Genomic DNA, 16,393 nt, shown 5'->3' with positions numbered 1-16,393 from the left:
ACTCAACAGGTGCAATTTCATTCTTAATTTCTTTGTATAAGTCATGAGGTATAACACTAGCACTAGCACCCATATCACATAAGCCATGATAACAATGATCTCCTATTTTAACAGAAATAACAGGCACGCCTACCACAGGTCTATGTTTATCCTTATCACACAGTTTAGCAATTCTAGCAGTTTCACCTTCGAACTGAATAACATGCCCATCAATATTACCAGACAAGAGATCTTTAACAATAACAATATTAGGTTCTACTTTAACTTGCTCAGGAGGTGTATAAGTTCTAATATTGCTTTTACGAACAACAGTTGAAGCTTTAGCATGATCCTTTATTCTAACAGGGAAAGGTGGTTTCTCAATATAAGAAGTAGGAACAATAGGATCATTATAAGTGACAGTCTTCTCTTCAACTTTAATAGGTGCAGCTACTTTTACTTCTATGGGAGGATGATATTTAAACCACTTCTCCTTAGGGATATCAACATAGGTAGCAAAAGATTCACAGAAAGAAGCTACTATCTCAGAATCAAGTCCATATTTAGTGCTAAACTTACAGAAAATATCGGTATCCATAAAAGATTTAACACAATCAAACTTAGGTGTCATACCTGACTCCTTACCTTCGTCGAGGTCCCAATCTTCAGAGTTTCGTTTAATTCTATCCAATAAATTCCATCTGAATTCAATAGTCTTCATCATAAAAGAGCCAGCACAAGAAGTATCGAGCATGTGCGATTGTTTTCAGAAAGCCGAGCATAAAATTTGTATAATTATTTCTCTCTGGAGCTCATGATTGGGGCATGAATATAACATTGATTTAAGCCTCCCCCAAGCTTGAGCGATGCTTTCTCCTTCGCGAGGCCAGAAATTATATATATAATTGCGATCACGATGAACAATATGCATAGGGTAATACTTTTGATGAAATTCCAGCTTCAATCTTTTATAGTCCCACGATCTCATATCATCACATAGCCTATACCATATCAATGCGTCTCCCTTCAAAGATAAAGGGAAGACCTTCTTCTTAGCAACATCATCGGGTATACCTGCAAGCTTAAATAATCCACAAACTTCATCCACATATATTAAGTGCTCATCAGGATGCTTTGTTCCATCTCCTGTAAAAGGATTAGCTAGCAGTTTTTCCATTATACCCGAAGGAAATATAAAAGCAGTTTCATTTTCAATAGGTTCAGTAGGTTGAGGAGCAACTCTTTGCTCTACTGGACGGGGTGAAGATACCCCGAACAAGCCCCTCAGAGAATTACTTTCCATAGTAACAAGTGATAGTAAATTTCAGCACAATATATAAATTTTCCTTACCAAATTAATTCCACCTACAAAAGGTGCTTCACTCCCCGGCAACGGCGCCAAAAAAGAGTCTTGATGACCCACAAGTATAGGGGATCTATCGTAGTCCTTTCGATAAGTAAGAGTGTCGAACCCAACGAGGAGCAGAAGGAAATGATAAGCAGTTTTCAGCAAGGTACTCTCTGCAAGCACTGAAATTGTCGGTAACAGATAGTTTTGTGATAAGATAATTTGTAATGAATAGCAAGTAATAAAAGTAAATAAGGTGCATCAAGATAGACCAATCCTTTTTGTAGCAAAGGACAAGTCTGGACAAACTCTTATATGAAGGAAAGCGCTCCCGAGGACACATGGGAATTATCGTCAAGCTAGTTTTCATCACGATCATATGATTCGCGTTCGGTACTTTGATAATTTGATATGTGGGTGGACTGGTGCTTGGGTACTATATATCCTTACTTGGACAAGCATCCCACTTATGATTAACCCCCATTGCAAGCATCCGCAACTACAACAGAAGTATTAAGGTAAACCTAACCATAGCATGAAACATATGGATCCAAATCAGCCCCTTACGAAGCAACGCATAAACTAGGGTTTAAGCTTCTATCACTCTAGCAACCCATCATCTAATTATTACTTCCCAATGCCTCCCTCTAGGCCCAAACAATGGTGAAGTGTCATGTAGTCGACGTTCACATGACACCACTAGAGGGATGACAACATACATCTCATCAAAATATTGAACGAATACCAAATTCACATGACTACTTATAGCAAGACTTCTCCCATGTCCTCAGGAACAAACGTAACTACTCACAAAGCATATTCATGTTCATAATCAGAGGGGTATTAATATGCATAATGGATCTGAACATATGATCTTCCACCAAATAAACCAACTAGCATCAACTACAAGGAGTAATCAACACTACTAGCAACCCACAGGTACCAATATGAAGTTTGGATACAAAGATTGGATACAAGAGATGAACTAGGGTTTGAGATGAGATGGTGCTGGTGAAGATGTTGATGGAGATTGACCCCCTCCCGATGAGAGGATCGTTGGTGATGACGACGGTGATGATTTCCCCCTCCCGGAGGGAAGTTTCCCCGGCAGAACAGCTCTGCCGGAGCCCTAGATTGGTTCCGCCAAGGTTTTGCCTCGTGGCGGCGGAGTTTCTTCCCCAAATCTTGCTTATGATTTTTTCTCGGACGAAAGACCTCATATAGCAGAAGATGGGCATCGGAGGGCCACCAGGGAGCCCACGAGGCAGGGGGCGCGCCCCCCACCCTCGTGGCCAGGGTGTGGGCCCACTCTGGAACTTCTTTCGCCCAATATTTTTTATATATTCTCGAAATAAATTCTGTGAAGTTTCAGGACTTTTGGAGCTGTGCAGAATAGGTCTGTAATATTTGCTCCTTTTCCAGCCTAAAATCCCAGTTGTCGGCATTCTCCCTCTTCATGTAAACCTTGTAAAATAAGAGAATAGGCATAAGTATTGTGACATGATGTGTACTAACAACCCATAATGCAATAAATGTCGATATAAAAGCATGATGCAAAATGGACGTATCAGATACCTCTCCGATACACGGAGTGACAAATCCTAATCTTGATCTATACCAACTCAACAAACACCTTCGGAGACACGTGTAGAGCATCTTTATAATCACCCAGTTACGTTGTGATGTTTGATAGCACACAAGGTGTTCCTCCGGTATTCAGGAGTTGCATAATCTCATAGTCAGAGGAATATGTATAAGTCATGAAGAAAGCAATAGCAATAAAACTAGACGATCATAATGCTAAGCTAACGGATGGGACTTGTCCATCACATCATTCTCCTAATATGTGATCCCTTTCATCAAATGACAACACATGTCTATGTTAGGAAACTTAACCATCTTTGATTAACGAGCTAGTCTAGTAGAGGCTTATTAGGGACACCGTGTTTTGTCTATGTATCCACACATGTATCAAGTTTCCGGTTAATACAATTCTAGCATGAATAATAAACATTTATCATGATGTAAGGAAATATAAATAACAACTTTATTATTGCCTCTAGGGCATATTTCCTTCAGTCTCCCACTTGCACTAGAGTCAATTATCTAGTTCATATCGCCATGTGATTTAACACCAATAGTTCACATCACCATGTGACCAACACCCAAAGGGTTTACTAGACTCAATAATCTAGTCCACATCACCATGTGATTAACACCCAAAGAGTACTAAGGCTTGATCATGTTTTGCTTGTGAGAGAAGTTTAGTCAACAAGTCCGCCACATTCATATCTGTATGTATTTTGCAATTTCTATGTCTACAATGCTCTGCATGGAGCTACTCTAGCTAATTGCTCCCACTTTTAATATGTATCCATATTGAGACTCGGAGTCATCCAGATCAGTGTTAAAGCTTGCATTGACATAACTCTTTACGATGAACTCTTTATCACCTCCATAACCGAGAAATATTTCCTTACTCCTCTAAGGATAATTTTGACCGTTGTCAAGTGATCTACTCTTGGATCACTATTCTACCCCTTTGCCAAACTCATGGCAAGGTACACAATAGGTTTGGTATACAACATGGCATACTTTATAGAACTTATGGCTGAGGCATAGGGAATGACTTTCATTCTCTCTCTATCTTCTACCGGTGTTGGGTTTTGAGTCTCACTCAACTTCATACCTACAACTCAAGCAAGAACTCCTTCTTTGACTAATCCATTTTGAACTCCTTCAAAATCTTATCAAGGTATGTACTCATCGAAAGTCTTATCAAGCGTCTTGATCTATCTTTATAGATCTTGATGCCCAATATGTAAGTAGCTTCACCGAGGTCTTTCTTTGAAAAAACTCCTTTTAAACACTCCTTTATGCTTTCCATAAAATTCTACATCATTTCCGATCAACAATATGTCATTCACATATACCTATCAGAAAAGCTATAGTGCTCCCACTCACTTTCTTGTAAATACAGGCTTCACCACAAGTCTGTATAAAACTATATGCTTTGATCAACTCATCAAAGCATATATTCCAACTCCGAGATGCTTGCACCAGTCCATAGATGGATCGCTGGAGCTTGCACACTTTGTTAGCACCTTTAGGATTGACAAAACCTTCTGGTTGCATCATATACAACTCTTCTTTAATAAATCCATTAAGGAATACAAATTTTACATCCATTTTCCAGATTTCATAAAATGCAGCAATTGCTAACATGATTCAGACAGACTTTAAGTATTGATACGAGTGTATAAATCTCATCGTAGTCAACACCTTGAACTTGTCGAAAACCTTTTTGCGACAATTCAAACTTTGTAGATAGTAAACACTACTATCAGCGTCCGTCTTCCTCTTGAAGATCCATTTATTCTCAATGGCTTGCCGATCATCGGGCAAGTCGATCAAAGTCCATACTTTGTTCTCATAATGGATCCCATCTCAGATTTCATGGCTGCAAGCCATTTCATGTAATCTGGGCTCATCATCGCTTCCTCATAGTTCGTAGGTTCGTCATGGTCTGGTAACATGACTTCCATAACAGGATTACCGTACCACTCTGGTGCGGACCGTACTCTGGTTGACCTACGAGGTTCGGCAGTAACTTGATCTGAAGTTTCATGATCATCATCATCAGCTTCCTCACTAATTGGTGTAGGAATCACTGGAACTAATTTCTGTGATAAACTTCTTTCCAATTTGGGAGAAGGTACAATTACCTCGTCAAGTTCTACTTCCCTCCCACTCACTTCTTTCGAGAGAAACTCCTTCTCTAGAAAGGATCCATTTTTAGCAACAAATATCTTGCCTTCGGATCTGTGATAGAAGGTGTGCCCAACAGTTTCTTTTGGGTATCCTATGAAGACGCACTTTTCCGATTTGGGTTCGAGCTTATTAGTTTTGAAACTTTTTCACATAAGCATCGCAACTCCAAACTTTAAGAAATAACAACTTAGGCTTCTTGCCAAACCACAGTTCATACGGTGTCGTATCAACGGATTTAGATGGTGCCCTATTTAACGTGAATGCAGCTATCTCGAATGCTTAACCCCAAAACAATAGTGGTAAATTGGTAATAGACATCATAGATCGCACCATATCTAATAAAGTGCGTTTACGACATTTGGACACACCATTACGCTGTGGTGTTCCAGGTGGCGTGAGTTGTGAAACTATTCCACATTGTTTTAAATGAAGGCCAAACTCGTAACTTAAATATTTGCCTCCATGATTAGATCGTAGAAACTTTATTTTCTTGTTACGTTGATTCTCAACTTCACTCTAAAATTCTTTGAACTTTTCAAATGTTTCAGACTTGTGTTTCATTAAGTAGATATACCCATATCTGCTCAAATCATCTGTGAAGGTCAGTGGCTCGCTCCATTGTTCCGGAAAACGGAGTCTTAGTCATCTTTCCCATGAGGCATGGTTCGCAAGCATCAAATGGTTTATAATCAAGTGATTCCAAAAGTCCATCCACATAGAGTTTCTTCATGTGCTTTACACCAATATGACCTAAACGACAGTGCCACTAGTATGTTGCACTATCATTATCAACTTTGCATCTTTTGGCATCAATATTATGAATATGTGTATCACTACGATCGAGATTCAATAAACCATTCACCTTGGGTGTATGACCATAGAAGTTTTTATTCATGTAAACAGAATAACAATTATTCTTTGACTTAAATGAATAACCGTATTGCAATAAACATGATCCAATCATATTCATGCTCAACGCAAACACCAAATAACATTTATTTTAGGTTCAACACTGATGACCCACAAGTATAGGGGATCAATTGTAGCTCTTTTCGATAAGTAAGAGTGTCGAACCCAACGAGAAGCAGAAGGAAATGACAAGTAGTTTTCAGTAAGGTAATGTCTGCAAGTGCTGAAATTGTAAGTAGCGAGTAGTTTGATAGCAAGATAATTTGTAACGAGCAAGTAACGATAATAGTAACAAAAGTGTAGCAAGGTAGCCCGATCCTTTTGAGGCAAAGGACAGGTCAAAACAGTCTCTTATGATAAACAAAGCGTTCTTGAGGGTACACAAGAATTTCATATAGTCACTTTCATCATGTTGGTTTGATTTGTGTTCGCTACTTTGATATGTGGGTGGACCGGTGCTTAGGTGTTGTTCTTACTTGAACAAACCTCCTACTTATGATTAACCCCCCTGCAAGCATCCGCAACTGCGAGAAAAGTATTAAGAATAAATTCTAACCATAGCATTAAACTCTAGGATCCAATCGGTCCCTTACGGAATAGTGCATAAACTGGGGTTTAAGTTTCTGTCACTCTCGCAACCCACCATCTATTTACTACTCCACAATGCATTCCCTTAGGCCCAAATATGGTGAAGTTTCATGTAGTCAACGTTCACATGACACCGCTAAGGGAATCACAACATACATACTATCAAAATATCGAATACATATCAAATTCACATGATTACTTGCAACATGATTTCTCATGTGACCTAAAGAACAAAAGTAACTACTCATAAATAATAATCATGCTCAAGATCAGAGGGGTATTAAATAGCATATTGGATCTGAACATATAAACTTTCACCAAATAAACCATATAGTAATCGACTACAAGATGTAACCAACACTACTAGTCACCCCCTAGCAACAATCTATAGTTCCGGTAACAAGATTGCATACAAGAGATGAACTAGGGTTTGAGATGATATGGTGCTGGTGAATATGTTGATGGAGATTGCCCTCCCCAAGATGGGAGAGTTGTTGGTGATGATGACGACGATGATTTCCCCCTCCGGGAGGGAAGTTCCCCCGGCAGAACCGCTCCGCCGGAGGGCAAAAGTTCTCCTGCCCAAGTTCCGCCTCAAGGCAGCGGCACTTCGTCCCGAAAGTCCTCTCTTTATTTTTTCTAGGTCAAAACCACTTATATACCAAAAGATGGGCACCGGAGGTGGCCGAGGAGGCCACAACCCACCAGAGGGCGCCTGGGGGGCCTGGCGCGCAGGTGGGTTGTGCCCACCTGGTGGCCCCCTATGGTGTTTATTAGCTCCAATATTCCTCAAACAATTCATAAAAATTCTCCGTAAAGTTTCAGCTCATTTGGAGTTGTGCAAAATAGGTGTCCTGACGTAGCTTTTCCAGGTCCAGATTTCCAGCTGCCATAATTCTCCCTCTTGGTGTGTTCCCTGTAAATTATGAGAGAAAAGGCATTATAATTACTCCAAAAGAATTATTATGGATAAAATCATTATAAATAACAGCAAGGAAACATGATGCAAAATGTATGTATCAACTCCCCAAGCTTAGACCTCGCTTGTCCTCAAGCAAAACCCAAAATCGAAAAACATGTCCACATGCTTTGAGAGAGAGGTGTCGATAAAAAAAAATATGGACATAGAAGCATCATGTTGATTATTATAGCCGCAACAAAATTAAACATAGGACTTTTATCATGGAACTTGCATCATATACTTCCTATGAATAAGTAACCGTTCATCACATAATTGAAGTATAAAGCAAAAACTCTATCAGAAACCAACAAACTATGTTCTGAGTCAACTTCGCAACTACAATTCATCATCTTTTCAGGAAGAGTCACGTGCCGGAGCCTTTAGGCAAGTCCACATACTCAACCATCATATAGTCTTCTATGATTGCTAACACTCATCTTGTACCTACGAACAAAACATTTCTACCAGACACATAGAAAGATAGGGACTTATGATTTTGCGTCCCAACATACTCACCTCAAGGGTAATGTCAACAATAATAACTCATGCTATCTATATTCAACTGGACACATATGCCTAGATCTTTCCTCACCACATGATGCTTGCCAAAAGATAAAAATAAAAGGAATAGAGGGAAAAATTTCAACTCTTTGCATAAAAGTAAAAGATAGGCCCTTCGCAGAGGAAAGCAGAGGTTGCCATGCGTTTATTTGTTTGTATGCTCAATCCCTTAGTGCAAGAGAATGTCACTTTGTATTGCCCCTTAAGATGACAACCTTTATTATGCAGTCTGTCACTTTTATTCTTTGTCATCCAAGTTCATACAACGCTCAATTTTCTATTACCCTAAATGATCTCACACTTTTAGAAGCAATTTTTATTACCTTTTTTCACCGATGACAACTTACTTGAGGGATCTTACTCAATCCCTAGGTAGGTAAGGTGGACACTTGAAAAAGATTTGGGTTTAAGGGTTTTTGGATGCACAAGTAGTATCTCTACTTACTATGGAATTTTTGGCTGGCAAAGATAGGGGGCAAGCATCACATGTTAAAGGATCTATGACAATATGACTTCTATGTGAATATAAACAAACACAAACCATTAAGTTGTCTTGCTTGTCCAACGTCAACAATTTTGGCATATGATATTTTGATGAGGGATCACAATCACAAAAAAATTCTAGGATAGTATATCTATATGCGAATCTTCTCTTCCCATATTAATTCTTTCATGAGTTGCATCATTGACTAATGCTATGTTTGTCAATCTCTAATAAAATTTTCTACCTATACTTTTCCTTATGTGGTGCCATCACCTACCATAGGATTAGTATATAATCTTTTCATTATTTATTTCCTTTCTTCATTTATTTCCTTTCTCTTTTTCTCTCTTCCTTATTTCTTTTCTTCATTTGCAGCATGAAAGTAAAGAAAGCAAAAACTAAAACTAACTTCATTATATAACTTGCACACGATTATAAGTATAGATCACTAAGCAAACTCTCAAAATAAGAAAGGATCAGACTAAACTTTATTTCATCTGGAAGCAAAAGATTGAACTAAGATAAGTAAAAGAAAAAGATAGTGAGATGATACGATACCGGGGCACCTCCCCCAAGCTTGGCGGAAGCCAAGGGGAGTGCCCATACCCGATACTCAATTCTCCTTTTGGTGGTGAAGGAGATATTCTGTCCTTGTAGGAGCTTGAAGAGGCCATGGTAGATGGGATCTGATAGAAAACAACAAGGAAAAAGAGAACAGAGGATTTCTCCGCGATACGGTGATCAACAGGTTCGGGAAGTATATATAGATCTTTTTATATTACAGGACAAGTATATGGTAGAAAAAACAGAGACAGGAGGTGTCCCAGGTGGGCAAAGCCCACCTAGGCGCATTACTAGGCTTGTCACGTCCGAATAGATAGCCGTCGACACGTGTCGAGGTACGTCCTCGCGATCCATAGATCGATCTGGTATGCCTTGCTCTGTTGTTCAGGTCCTGCCGGAGGTCATATGTATGACCACGAGCTGTTTTATCTTTGCCTTTATAACGAGGCGGGGTGGGTTGGTGTTCGGCTTGAGTTGCCGCTTTATCCCAACCATGTGGTAGTCGGTCAGCCCCATTGCGTGATGATGGTATGGGCTCCAGCGCCTCATCATCGAACTGAGGTAGAAATTTGCGCTTTGGGTAACTTTTGGCTGGGCGCTTAAGGCCGTATTGTTCGGCTGCCAGGACATCAGTCCATCTATCATTTAGCAGATCTTGATCAGCTTGAAGTTGTTCTGCTTCTTTTTCAGGCTTCTTGCAGTGGCTATTAGCTGGCGCTTGAAGCGCTCCTGCTCTAGAGGTTCTTCAGGCACAATGAAATCCTCGTTGCCGAGGCTCACCTCATCCTCGGAGAGTGGAAGATAATTACTGTCCTCCGAGTCTTCGTTTATGGCTTGTTCGCCAGGGCTAACTTGCCCATCTTCCCGTTCTTCTTGTTTGAAAGTTGCTTCAACGGGGTCTTCATTATCATCGGCACCGTCAGGAGTATTATCTTCTCCTATGTCGGTATTGCTATCTTGTGCATGACGTGACTTAGAGCGGCGCCACTGATGTCGGCGCTTAGGCTGTGTCCCAGGAGGTTTGTCCTCGACTGGATCTTCTTTGTCATCGTCGTTAGATTCTTTAGGCGTATCCACCACGTATACATCGTACGAAGAAGTGGCCGTCCAGCGTCGGGTAAACGGCGGGTTTTGGCCATGCTCCTTGTCTGCATCGTCATCCATACCGTCGATGTCTTCGGAGCCGTAATCGAGCATGTCTGTTAAGTCTTCGACAGTGTCTATAAAGTGGGTGGTGGGTGGGGAGTGAAATTCCCCGTCATCAGCTTCTAGTTCGAACCGGATATAGTTCGGCTGTGAATCCCCCGCTAAGGATAGATTTTTTAATGAGTTCAGCACATCGCCCAAAGGTGAGTGCCGGAAGATGTCCGCGGCACTGAATTCAGCGATCGATAACCGATCATGCTCGACATGCGCGGACGCACATAGTTCGAAACTTATAACCGGAAACGAGTCCGAGGTTCCGGAGACACAGGAATTACCGGAGGTTAGGTCTGTGTACAGCTCCAATGCCGTGGAGTCTGCGGCTTCCGTGGCGGGGTTGAGCTTCCTGTCCTCAGATGGCGCGACCTGCTCCGGATCTAAGGCCAGAGCGGTTACAGGTGCAATTTCCTGGGTATGGCCCGATGACAGATCTAACTCATGTCCATCGAGGCGACGGGGAGCGACTGCCGTGGTCTCGAATCCGTCGAAGATCAAGTCTCCGCAGATATCCGTGACGTAGTTCAAGCTCCCAAATCTGACCTGACGGCCAGGGGCGTAGCTGTCGATCTGCTCCACATGGCCAAGCGAGTTGGCCCGTAGTGCGAAGCCGCCGAACACAAAGATCTGTCCGGGGAGGAAGACTTCCCCTTGGACAACATCGTTGTAGATGATTGAAGGAGACATCAAACCTTTTGAGGACGACACAGTGGAACTCTCAATGAAAGCACCAATGTCGGTGTCAAAACCGACGGATCTCGGGTAGGGGGTCCCAAACTGCGCGTCTAAGGTCGATGGTAATAGGAGACAGGGGACACAATATTTACCCAGGTTCGGACCCTCTCTATGGAGGTAATACCCTACTTCCTGCTTGATTGATCTTGATGAATATGAGTATTACAAGAGTTGATCTACCACGAGATCGTAATGGCTAAACCCTAGAAGTCTAGCCCGTATGACTATGATTATGATTATATCTCGATCCGGACTAAGCCCTCCGGTTCATATAGACACGGAGGGGACTAGGGTTGTACAACATCGGTTACAGAGAAAGGAATCTTCATATTTGGTCGCCAAGCTTGCCTTCCACGCCAAGGAGGATCCCATCCGGACACGGGAGAGAGTCTTCGGTCTTGAATCTTCACAGCCCATTAGTCCGGCCCATGTCCAACAGGCCGGACGCCCGAGGACCCCTTAGTCCATGACTCCCTCAGAGGCGGCCGGCCTAGGGGGCGCTCCAAAGGGGGGGTCCAACTAGGACTCCCAATCCCAGTTGGACTCCCTTTCCTTTTCCGGAGGGGGAAAGAGGGAAGGGGGAGGAAGAGGAGAAGGAAAGGGGGCCCCTCCCTATAGGGAGGGGGCGTGGCTACCCCTTGTGGGCTGCCTCCCCTCTCCCCTATGGCCCATGTAGGCCCAATATTCCCCCGGGGGGTTCCGGTAACCCCTCGATACTCCGGAAAAATCCTCGAATCACTCGGAACCATTCTGATGTTCGAATACAACCTTCCAATATATGAATCTTTACCTCTCGCCATTATGAGACTCCTCGTCATGTCCGTGATCTCATCCGGGACTCCGAACAAACTTCGGTCACCAAAACACATAACTCATAATACAAATCGTCATCGAACGTTAAGCATGCGGACCCTACGGGTTCGAGAACCATGTAGACATAACCGAGACATATCTCCGGTCAATAACCAATAGCGGAACCTAGATGCTCATATTGGCTCCTACATATTCTACGAAGATCTTTATCGGTCAAACCACATAACAACATACGTTATTCCCTTTGTCATCGGTATGTTACTTGCCCGAGATTCGAGCGTCGGTATCATCAAACCTAGTTCAATCTCGTTACCGCAAGTCTCTTTACTCGTTCCATAATGCATCATCCCCCAAATAACTCATTAGTTACATTGCTTGCAAGGCTTATAGTGATGTGCATTCCCGAGAGGGCCCAGAGATACCTCTCCGATACACGGAGTGACAAATCCTAATCTTCGATCTATGCCAACTCAAACAAACACCTTCGGAGACACCTGTAAGAGCATCTTTATAATCACCCAGTTATGTTGTGATGTTGATAGCACATAGGGTGTTCCTCTGTATTTGGAGTTGCATAATCCCATAGTCAGGAGAATATGTATAAGTCATGAAGAAAGTAATAGCAATAAAACTAGATGGTCATAATGCTAAGCTAACGGATGGTTCTTGTTCGTCACATCATTCTCCTAATGATGTGATCCCGTTCATCAAATGACAACACATGTCTATGGTTAGGAAACTTAACCATCTTTGATTAACGAGCTAGTCTAGTAGAGGCTTATTAGGGACACTATGTTTTGTCTATGTATCCACACATGTATCAAGTTTCCGGTTAATACAATTCTAGCATGAATAATAAACATTTATCACAATATAAGGAAATATAAATAACAACTTTATTATTGCCTCTAGGGCAAGATTTCTCTTAGCTGTGTGCGGTGCCCCCTCTAGAGGCAATAATAAAGTTGTTATTTATATTTCCTTATATCATGATAAATGTTTATTATTCATGCTAGAATTGTATTCACCAGAAACTTAGTACATGTGTGAATACATAGAAAAACATAGTGTCCCTAGTATGCCTCTACTTGACTAGCTCGTTAATCAAAGATGGTTAAGTTTCCTGATCATAGACATGTGTTGTCATTTGATGAACGGGATCACATCATTAGAGAATGATGTGATGGACAAGACCCATCCGTTAGCTTAGCATATGATCGTTCAGTTTATTGCTATTGCTTTCTTAATGTCAAATACATATTCCTTCGACTATGAAATCATGCAACTCCCGGATACCGTAGGAATACCTTGTGTGCTATCAAACGTCACAACATAACTGGGTGAGCATAAAGATGATCTACAGTTATCTCCAAAGGTGTCTGTTGAGTTGGCATAGATCGAGATTAGGATTTGTCACTCTGTGTATCAGAGAGGTATCTTTGGGCCCTCTCGGTAATGCACATCACTATAAGCCTTGCAAGCAATGTGACTAATAAGTTAGTTGTGGGATGATGCATTAGGAACGAGTAAAGAGACTTGCCGGTAACGAGATTGAACTAGGTATGATGATACCAACGATCGAATCTCGGGCAAGTAACATATCGATGACAAAGGGAATGATGTATGTTGTTATGCGGTTTGACCGATAAAGATTTTCATAGAATATGTAGGAGCCAATATGAGCATCCAAGTTCAGCTATTGGTTATTGACCGGAGATGTGTCTCGGTCATGTCTACATAGTTCTTGAGCCCGTAGGGTCCGCATGCTTACCGTTCAATGACGATTTGTATTATGAGTTATGTGTTTTGGTGACCAAAGTTTGTTCGGAGTCCCGGATGAGAATCACGAACATGATGAGGAGTCTCGAAATGGTCGAGAGGTAAAGATTCATATATTGGAAGGTTATATTCAGACATCAGAATGGTTTCGAGTGATTCGGGTATTTTTCCGGAGTACCGAGGGGTTACCGGAACCCCTCGGGGAAGTGTTGGGCCAACATGGGCCTAAGGGAGAGAGAGGGAAGCCCGCGGGGGTTGGCCATGCGCCTCCCTCCTAGGGAGTCCGAATAGGACAAGGAGGAGGGGGCGGCGCCCCCCTTCCCTTTCCCTCTCCCTCTCCTTCATATTCCCTCCGGTGGAGAAAGGAAAAGAGGGGGGAATCCTACTTGGACTAGGGGTCCAAGTAGGACTCCTCCCATGGCACGCCCCTCCTGGCCGCCGGCCTCTCTCCCCCTCCTTTATATACGTGGGCAAGGGGCACCCCAAAGGCACACCAAGATTTCTCTTAGCTGTGTGCGGTGCCCCCCTCCATAGTTTACTCCTCTGGTCATGGCGTCGTAGTGGTTAGGTGAAGCCCTGCGCGGATCACATCATCATCACCGTCACCACGCCGTTGTGTTGTCGGAACTCTCCCTCGACCCTCTACTGGATCAAGAGATCGAGGGACGTCATCGAGCTGAACATGTGTTGAACACGGAGGTGTCGTACGTTCGGTAATTGGACCGGTTGGATCGTGAAGACGTTCGACTACATCAACCGCATTAACCTAACGCTTCCGCTTTCGGTCTACGAGGGTACGTGGACACACTCTTCCCCTCTCATTGCTATGCATCTCCTAGATAGATCTTGCGTGATCGTAGGATTTTTTTTGAAATTGCATGCTACGTTCCCCAACAGTTGGAGCATCCAATTACAAGCTAGAAAACGATGATACATTGTGTTTGGCATGGATTAGTGCCTCTCTTGATGCATGTAGTTGCACCGATCAAACTAAGGACACCTTTTGGAGGCGGATTGATGAGCATTTTCAACGCAATGTGAAGTTTCTCTCCAACCGAACACAAGGTTCAATCCGAGGTTTTCATAGTACAATTCTAAACTGTTGCAACTAGTTGTGTGGTTGTGTTGATCTGATTGAATGCCCCTCCGAGTGGAGTGCCAGTAGGGGAGCATTCCAACTACATCCAAGCACTACACAAACAAAAATGGGAAGAATGGCAACAATCTCTTTACTTTGTTGCATTGTTGGGTAATGAGAATTGGGCGAGACGGAATTGAAAATTACACCAAAGGGCCGGACTAAGCATGTCCTTTTCCATTTGATCTTGATGGTGATGAAGAGCTTGAGTTTTTTTGTGTGGGGTAGCTTGAGGTTGATAATGATGATGAGAGAGATAGAAGTCTCACTCAAGACAAAGAGCCCTAATAGGAGGAGTGCACAACGAATACCTTCACGAGATTGTACCTATATGTAATATGACGATGAACTATTTTCGATGATATTCTCACGGAACTCTTGCGCGATATGGTTTGAGTTTACATTTGAAACATAAAATTTAACATTTGAAATGTTGTTAATTAAATAGTGATTTTGCACTAGATGTGAAAACATAGTTGAAAGGTTTGAGAATTTGCCAGAGTAGAAGGAATAGGAGAGTCCGTGCATAAGACCAAAAATTTGTTGAAAAAGGAGCCTGAAATCGAAAGACAGAACACATGTCCAGATCAGACCAAACTACACCAAAGGGCAGGATTAAGCAATGTCCACTTCCAATGGATCTTGATGGTGATGAAGACCTTGAGGTTAATAATGAGATATATATATATATATATATATATATATATATATATATAGAGAGAGAGAGAGAGAGAGAGAGAGAGGTCTCACTCCAAGACAAAGAGGCCTAATAGGAGGAATGTCAAGAAGACCTTCATGAGATTATATCTAAAAGAGTAGAGTTGGAGACCAACCGTAAGCAAGACAATGCATTAAGGTGGAATGAGCTCAAGGAGATCGAGGATGATACATGATAGGTTGAGGGTCAAGGTGAAGCTATGAGATGTGCACGTAAAATATTGATGAGCAGAAGATGAAGACCCAAGAGCGTAGGCTTGCTCATGAGAAGGACATGTTGAGGGTCAAAGTAGAGAACAAAATAAGAGGAAGGAGCAAGAGGCAATGCGCATGTTCATGGACACAGACGAGGTGAATGAAATACAAGAGCGCATCACAAACTCTCGTGGACTCGTGGTTGTGGAGAGATCTTGGCTTCCGAGGTGCCATGGGAGGACACCTCGGTGGAGGTAGTAGGAGTGACAACGCGCGTTTATGGATGCACTTTGTTTTACGCTATGTGTTCTTGCTCTTTGATGATACATCTAATACGATGATAAACTATTTTCAATGACATTTTTATGGAACTCTTGCGCAATATGGTTTGAGCTCACAGAACGTGAAAAATAACATTTGAAATGTTGTTAATTAAATTGTGATTTTGCACTAGATGTGAAAATATAGCTGAAAGATTTGAGAATTGCCAGAGTAGAAGAAACAGGAGAGCCCGCGCACAAGGATTGTTGAAAGGGAGCCTGCAATCGAAAGGCAGAACACATGTCCAGATCAGACCAAACTCCTCCATCATCGTGCACTCGCGCTGCTTTACAAAACAAAAAGATATCACAGCAGATAGCCCGACAAGCT

This window comes from Triticum urartu, chromosome 5 (genome assembly GCF_003073215.2).
Source record: "Triticum urartu cultivar G1812 chromosome 5, Tu2.1, whole genome shotgun sequence".
Lineage (NCBI taxonomy): Eukaryota > Viridiplantae > Streptophyta > Magnoliopsida > Poales > Poaceae > Triticum > Triticum urartu.
The sequence above is the reverse complement of the archived record's forward strand: the minus strand, read 5'-3'. Positions refer to the sequence as shown.